The sequence below is a fragment of the Anoplopoma fimbria genome, chromosome 7 (genome assembly GCF_027596085.1).
Source record: "Anoplopoma fimbria isolate UVic2021 breed Golden Eagle Sablefish chromosome 7, Afim_UVic_2022, whole genome shotgun sequence".
In the NCBI taxonomy this organism is placed as follows: Eukaryota; Metazoa; Chordata; class Actinopteri; order Perciformes; family Anoplopomatidae; genus Anoplopoma; species Anoplopoma fimbria.
Window position 1 is genome coordinate 4,503,476 of NC_072455.1, and position 8,130 is coordinate 4,511,605.

The window sequence follows — 8,130 nt, forward strand, 5'->3', positions numbered from 1 at the left end:
TTAATTGAGGAAAAGGCTCTTAAAGACTGCAATTTGTCAATTTTTCTAAATATACTCAGACCTGAACTCCATCACCCACAAATCCTGTAATGTTAGATCAGTACACTGCACACAACGGACACACATTTACAAAGTTCCCCAAAGGAGACAAAGGACACTAAAGAGGAAACGTTGATAAGCTGAACTTTCTTTAAAAACGGATGTATTGTTCGTCTGTTCCTGTTATTCTTCAAATCAACCAATGAGATTTTAATCCGCCAACATCTGGTCAAATCTTCCTCTTTCATCTTCTGTCATCTGAAGCTACCGTTTCCAATTATTGCCCTCCAATATTCCATTACGTAAACAACTTAAAAGTTAGGTTTCAAATCCATCTTTCTCAGCTGCACCCTTACATCAAATGGAAAGTTCTAGATAAATCTAAATTATACATATCATACTGTAATACAGCCTGCAATGTAAGGACCATATCTTTAGAAATCGTGTGATTGCAACTAGAGTTCATTAGGTTTCTACAGTTTGAAGAAAATTGATTTTCAGAAGGTTTTATCCTCGGTCTGATCTGAGCTGCAGGCTTGTTAACCAATTATCTCTGCTGTATGTATATCTCTCCCTCAGTAACCCGGCCAACAGCACATGGGAGTTACATGAATATACTTCAAGCAAATAATGTGCACTGATGCTTCATATCATATGAGCTCTGTTCATTTGATCCTGACAAAAACATGTTTACTCTTCTTAAATCGCTGGACTTTCAATGCAGTGAACAGCGGAGATGTCAAAAGTTATTTACAGAGTAGGAAAATAATAGAAAAAAACATTTATTTTAGTTTTGTTAATGTCAGTTCTGGTCTTCCCTTTAAAAATGTCTCCAAAAATAAAATTCTGTGTTTGATAAATTTGCTGATATGTGTCTAATTCTGGCTGCAAACCAGAGTTGAAATGTTTAAAGAATTTAACTTAGAATGCAACAATGTATAAACACAAAGTGATACATTTGAGGTTGAGGATTATTCGTTAGGCCTTTAATGAACGTCTGCCTAAAAAGTAAAACAGTAAACAAATGTTTTGGGGCAGAATGACGGACAAAATAAATGGACAAGACAATAAAACAACATTTAGAGGAAGAAAATTCAACTTATATAAAGCTTATTTATAATTATTTGTATTTTGAAAACAGTTCCCTTCAAATCTAATGACCATTTTAACATCTATTATCTATTATCATCCATGTAAGCGTGAAGCAGGAAGTGTGAAGAGAGCAAAAACCCACACAGTGTGTTTCGGGATGGAGGTCAAACAGAAACCCAGGAGACTGGTGTTTGTCCCCCGTGGGAAACGAGAAGTAAATGTTGATTTATATGTCACGTAACTTCCCTATTTAGGTTATGCCACTTGACCCAAACCAAAAACTTTACCTAAACCTAACTAAGCAGTTTTGTTCTTGCCAGTGTAGACCGTGAATAAAACTCTTCCCTCCATCCTTTCATTGATGAAGTGCCTTTAAAGGAACAACACAAATATTTCTAAAAACCGAGAGAAATGGCTGTCGCAGGTTTAACGACAGCGACAGGCATGACGAGGCAATTTCGGGATTTATGGTCGAGTCAGAGTAAAGGCAGCAAACTACATTAAGAAACAACTAAACAATGAACGATTTCTCCTTTAAATGTAATGAGCTCTGGGTGGAAGAAATGATGCAGCAGTTCTTTTCGAGGCAGCGTTCAGGTTCCAGAGTTCAAACTAATTAGATATCAGATATCAGCCAGAGAAGAGAGGCTGCATGTAGAGTATTCAGCTGCCCTGTGAAGCTTTTTACACTACTGGATACTCATGTTTTCAGCCTGAAATGTTCTTAGTATGTTGCAGTTATTTCAATCAGAGTTGAGCAATAAAGAGTGAAGGAAACATTGATAGAAAAAGAGGAGTCGACATGTAATAAAGATATTGGTACATTTTGTAAGCTCTAGACTTGTGAATAGAGCTTTAATGAGAGACTTATTTCCCTTTTTGTTTTGATGAAATAATCCAAGAAAAGATGTGCAGTTATTGAAATATAAAACCAAACGCAGAGGCTAGTTACGCTGCAAATTACGGGTGTATTATTGCTTACGGGAACATTATTCCACCTATACCGTGGCTATTAGTTAGTCAATGGAGTTTGATGCTAGCTTACTTCCAGCTGCATTGTTTATGCATATTACTGATTTCATATACAACCTTCAACTATTCAGAAATATCCATTCAGCTATTCATAAAATGTACTGAAATGTCCCCATCCCAATTGTACATTTTCTGTGTGTGTGTGTGTGTGTGTGTGTGTAGACACACTGCAGGCGCTGCCCTACATTACACAGGGAAACTGTTGTGCAGCAAAATAGACAAAGTGTCATGAGTTCATGACACACTTGCTGTTATTTAGAAAAATCATCTCTTCCATACACACACACGCTGCGCTCTACTGTTGCACTCTACTGTTGCACTCTACTGTTGTACTCTACTGTTGCACTCTACTGTTGTACTCTACTGTTGTACTCTACTGTTGTACTCTACTGTTGCACTCTACTGTTGTACTCTACTGTTGCACTCTACTGTTGTACTCTACTGTTGCACTCTACTGTTGTACTCTACTGTTGCACTCTACTGTTGTACTCTACTGTTGTACTCTACTGTTGTACTCTACTGTTGTTGTTACTCTACTGTTGCACTCTACTGTTGTACTCTACTGTTGTACTCTACTGTTGCACTCTACTGTTGCACTCTACTGTTGTACTCTACTGTTGCACTCTACTGTTGTACTCTACTGTTGTACTCTACTGTTGCACTCTACTGTTGTACTCTACTGTTGCACTCTACTGTTGTACTCTACTGTTGCACTCTACTGTTGCACTCTACTGTTTGTTACTCTACTGTTGCACTCTACTGTTGTACTCTATTGTTGTACTCTACTGTTGCACTCTACTGTTGTACTCTACTGTTGCACTCTACTGTTGCACTCTACTGTTGTACTCTACTGTTGTACTCTACTGTTGTACTCTACTGTTGTACTCTACTGTTGTACTCTACTGTTGTACTCTACTGTTGCACTCTACTGTTGCACTCTACTGTTGTACTCTACTGTTGCTCTACTGTTGCACTCTACTGTTGTACTCTACTGTTGCACTCTACTGTTGTACTCTACTGTTGCACTCTACTGTTGCACTCTACTGTTGCACTCTACTGTTGCACTCTACTGTTGTACTCTACTGTTGCACTCTACTGTTGTACTCTACTGTTGTACTCTACTGTTGTACTCTACTGTTGTACTCTACTGTTGCACTCTACTGTTGTACTCTACTGTTGCACTCTACTGTTGTACTCTACTGTTGTACTCTACTGTTGTACTCTACTGTTGCACTCTACTGTTGCACTCTACTGTTGTACTCTACTGTTGTACTCTACTGTTGCTCTACTGTTGTACTCTACTGTTGCTCTACTGTTGTACTCTACTGTTGTACTCTACTGTTGTACTCTACTGTTGCACTCTACTGTTGTACTCTACTGTTGCACTCTACTGTTGCACTCTACTGTTGCACTCTACTGTTGCTCTACTGTTGTACTCTACTGTTGTACTCTACTGTTGCACTCTACTGTTGTACTCTACTGTTGTACTCTACTGTTGCACTCTACTGTTGTACTCTACTGTTGCACTCTACTGTTGTACTCTACTGTTGTACTCTACTGTTGCACTCTACTGTTGCACTCTACTGTAGTCTAAAAGAAAGACGAAAAAACAGACAGAGACTAAAAGTTAACTGGAACTACAGGAAATCCCTGATCTCCCTCTGTTCCCTTCATGCTAACATCAGTATGCGTGTTAACATGCTAACAGTTGTTAATAGAACTGAACAGAACATAGTGTAAGTGTTGTTAGGCCTGTGACTCTGAAGCGGTCGTCATGTATATAGTCACGTTAACGCCAACCACACTTTTTACCTGAACATAGCAAAGTGTTTTCGTTGCCTCAACCTAACTTCCTGTTGAGGTTTATTTTGAACAGACGCTGTGAAAGTTACTGCGAATACCGAAAGGTCGTGCAGAAGTGATACCTGAGGGGTATGTAGAGCGTCCTCGTTTCAAACCAAAGTATCCAACAAAACCAAAACTTTGCACAGCTGTTGGCGCTAGAATAAGAGTCAGAGGATCAAATATAAAATACCAAATCTGTGACTATCCTTCTAATATATATATTCTATAATAAGATTATTATTACTCATGCATTAATGTAAAAGCAGGATTTTACTTTTGTAGTTGGTTGAGCTGGAGCTCATTTTGATTTATTAATTCATGATTATTTTCAATATGGATTAATCTTCTGAATATTTCCTCCATTCATTTATTCATTGTTTGGTTTGTTAAAAGAGTTAAAATAGTGAGCAGTGTTACAATTACCCAGAACTTGTTGAAATTACCCAGAGACCAAAAGTGAAAGTGATCAACATTAATAAAAAAGTCTTCACATTTCAGAAGGTGGAACTATGATGAAATTAAAATAGAGGTCAGTCAATTATTGACTTATTGTTTCAATTCTACACTATCACGTTTTTTAATTCAGAAATCTTAAATAGTAACGCATCGAAAGCTGTCAGATAAGTGTAACGTAATAACAAGTACAATATATCTAATGAATTGTTGTGGAGTAGAAGTAAAAAAAACTGCGTTAAAGGAAATTACTCAAGTAAAAAAACCTAATTTTGATGAATTAGTTTCACCCCATCATCACATCTCTTTCTTCTTCTATCCTTGTCTCTTCTTCTCTCTGCGCCCCACCCCAAAACAGACTGGAAGCCATGGAAGACGACTGGTGGAGGTTTTCCCATAATAACCTCAGCTGTTAGAGAGCTGAGCTGAGGTTGAGTGTTTGGATCAATGACTGTGCCATCCCAGTCTTACGCATTACACTCTGTACTTTTATCCTTTCTTGTTTATTCCCACCCAAATGTCTCTCTCAACCTCCGTCTCACACACACCGTCCCTACCTTCATAGGTGACTCTGCAGTAGGAGTCGCTGACGTCGTCGTCCGGCGTTTGCAGGCGCTCCGCACACAGTATAAACACACGCAGCATGCCTCACACACACACACACACACACATAAAGAAGAGCTCTGTCAGGTGCCTCAGGCAGAAACAGTGAGGTCCATATATGGGCATCAGTTTATCCAGAAAATATCCTCAAAATGAGAGAGAGAGAGAGAGAGGAAAAACAGTAGAGAGACACTGAGGACGAATAGGGACTGAGAGGCCAGAGCTGCAGCTCTCAGCTGTCTCGCTCGACCCCCGACTCCCTCTCTCTCACACACACACACACACACACACACACACACAGAGCAAGCATGGTGCACTGGCTGACTCATGCACACACACATACACACACACTGTCCTTTCAATCACAGCCGGTTTAAAGGGCCAGCAAAAACCCCCCACACACACACACACACACACACACACACACACACACACAGAGCAAGCATGGTGTACTGGCTGACTCATGCACACACACATACACACATACTGTCCTTTCAATCACAGCCGGTTTAAAGGGCCAGCAAAAAAAAAAACACACACACACACACACACACACACACACACACACAGACACAGAGACACACACACACACACACACACACACAGTGGCCTTTATTTTTCAGGTCACACAGGCCTGCACACAATCAACAATCCAAACTCCGCCAACTTAAACCAACACAACACGTGGGGAGCTCTGTCTCTCTCTCTCTCTCTCACACACACACACACACACACACACACACACACACACACACACAGAGAGACAAAGGGTAAGAGTGTGTTGGGTGAAATGCGCTTGTTGCAACAGAGTACAGGGTACAGAGTTATCTTAAGGGGTTTATGGGAAATTATGAATGAATGAATGAATGAATCAGCAGTGTGAGCTGATTGGACGGTTTTTGTTTGTTGTAGGTTTACTTATACGTTTCATGCATCAACCCTTTTTCTTAAATTTACATTATTCATGGCACTATTCCAACTGGGGCAAAAAATGATTTGTCTCTCTCCCTTGATAATTGCACATATTTTCTACAGATATAAAGTCCAATGGTGGTTCTCCAGAAAGGGCGGGGTTTCATCTATTAATATCAAAGTTTAACAGCAGAGGAGAAGGTTGATTTGAAGCAGCAGCTTGCTCAACTGTTATTGGAGCAAAAAGGGGGCAAGGCAGAAAACAGAAAAAAGCAATAAAAATCTTAGATCTGCGGCTCGCTCCATGAATGCTCATTGAATGTTTTAAAAATGAAATCAAGTATAAAATTCAAATCTAAAATATAGTAATTATGTATTAATTATATAAAATATTATATAAATATAGGGCTGCACGGCGGTGTAGTGGTTAGCACTGTCGCCTCACAGCAAGAGGGGCCGGGTTCAATTCCCGGGCCGGACAACCTTCTGTGTGGAGTTTGCATGTTCTCCCTGTGTCAGCGTGGGTTCTCTCCGGGTTCTCCGGCTTCCTCCCACAGTCCAAAGACATGCAGCTTAGGTGCATTGAAGACTCTAAATTGCCCGTAGGTGTGGATGTGAGTGTGAATGGTTGTTTGTCTCTATATGTCAGCCCTGTGATAGGCTGGCGACCTGTCCAGGGTGAACCCTGCCTTCACCCATTGACAGCTGGGATCAGCTCCAGCACCCCTGCGACCCTTAACTGGATAAGCGGTAACGGAAGATGGATGGATTATATAAATATATAAAATTAAATAATATATCAGCTATTTGTGATAGACAGTCATTGGAAAATCTATAAAATGCAATGCAAAGGTTGCCTTTATGCTGAATGATAAGTAATAAACATATAAAAAGAGAAACAGGTAGTAAAACTATAAGTAAAAATTTGAGTCCACTACTAACTGAATTAACTCGATTTCTAAAATAAGAAATAAGTTCAAATAGTCGATTTAAAAGACGTATTTCAACCATTGACTTCCGTCTCATAACTGTCTGCAATTTGTTCTTCTTTTGTTGAACAATCTGACAATAGAGGTCAATTAAAGTTGATGGTGCAGCAAAGTTATTAAGCTACAAAAAGGCCATATTTGGGTATTTTTAATTGCTCAGTCAGAGTTCGACTCTGTGGGAACCTGCAAACACAACTAAAAACCCGATATTTAAAGTGACTCAGCGTTCCGCATGAATAAAGGTGTTAACGAAAGTGTGTGAAGGACACAAGAAAGAAAAAGTTGTTAGGGTCAAACTCATGTGACTCTCTGATCCAGTTCCTCTTTATCTTCACACCTACCAAAGCAGAAGAGAAACCAACGCGAGGCGATGGAATAATTAAATGGGCATACGAGATACATCGAACTTGTTCAGTAACAGGGGCAGACTGTGAGCAGACGTAGGGGGGAGGGGGCATTTCTGTTGCCCCGCTATTATTAGTGCCCACTGGGCTTCAGTCATGTCATCTACATATTTAAGGAGTGTGTGTGTGCGCTTACGGGAAGTATGCTAACTTCACTTCGCCATGGGAGGGGGAGATAAAAATAAGAAAGTTGCCCCTGATTGTGCTCCAAATTTATATTTTCACTTTTAAATGTTTATGTAAGCTGCCATATAAATTTTTCCTTGTTTTTTTTTTTTACAAACAATTAGACCGTCATTTTGTGATAATTTGTTAGATATGTGCATTGGCAGTTTCTCCTACGTGTGAAAGTGTTAAACGACAGCTTTTCAGACAAAGTTATTAAAGCGAAATAGCAGGAGTCAGCCTTTAACATTTGATTTCCAGCAGTGAGACTTTAATCAGGGGGCAGAAAAAAAATGTTGGCATTGTATCTTAACGCAAAGTGACGTAGTATATCGGGCAACCGTTATTGAAACTTGCATGGTATGAAAATAAAAACTGTAAGAAGCGAGGGGTCCCACAAAGAGCAGGAGGATCAAACAAACACAGGACTTTCACACAGGAGACTGCTGATCATGTCCTGTGTGAAAGCAAAAGTAAATACTGACTTTCACGTCGTTGTATGTTACTTCGTTTGTACGTTACTTCTTTGTATGTTACTTCGTTGTACGTTACTTCGTTGTACGTTACTTCTTTGTACGTTACTTCGTTGTATGTTA